This window comes from Colobus angolensis, unplaced genomic scaffold, assembly GCF_000951035.1.
Source record: "Colobus angolensis palliatus isolate OR3802 unplaced genomic scaffold, Cang.pa_1.0 Scaffold44, whole genome shotgun sequence".
NCBI lineage: Eukaryota > Metazoa > Chordata > Mammalia > Primates > Cercopithecidae > Colobus > Colobus angolensis.
Genome location: NW_012117821.1, coordinates 610,560 through 611,096, shown reverse-complemented (window position 1 = coordinate 611,096; position 537 = coordinate 610,560).

The window sequence follows — 537 nt, the reverse complement described above, 5'->3', positions numbered from 1 at the left end:
CTTCCTCCCAAAGTGATGGGATTACAGGCATGAGCCACTGCGCCTGGCCAAGAAATCTATTAATGTGGTGAGTTACACACCCAACAATATCTGCTGATAGTATATATATATATATGTTTTACACACGGTTGAATTCAAATTGCTGATATTTTTGTTTAGTTGTTTTTTTTTTTTTTTTCTGGACAGATTTCCTCTGTCACCCAGGCTGGAGTACAGTGTTGAGATCTCAGCTCACCGCAACCTCTGCCTCTTGAGTTTAAGTGATCCTCCCACCTCAGCTTCCTAAGTAGCTGGGATTACAGGCGCACACCACAATCCCCAGCTAATTTTTGTATTTTTTGTAGAGATGGGGTTTCTCAGTGTTGCCCAGGCTGGTCTTGAACTCCTTGGCTCAGGCAAGCCACCCATCACGGCCTCCCAAAGTGCTGGGATTACAGGCTTGAGCCACCACGCCCGGTGGTCTCGATCTCCTGACCTTGTGATCCGCCCGCCTCGGCCTCCCAAAGTGCTGGGATTACAGGCTTGAGCCACCGCGCC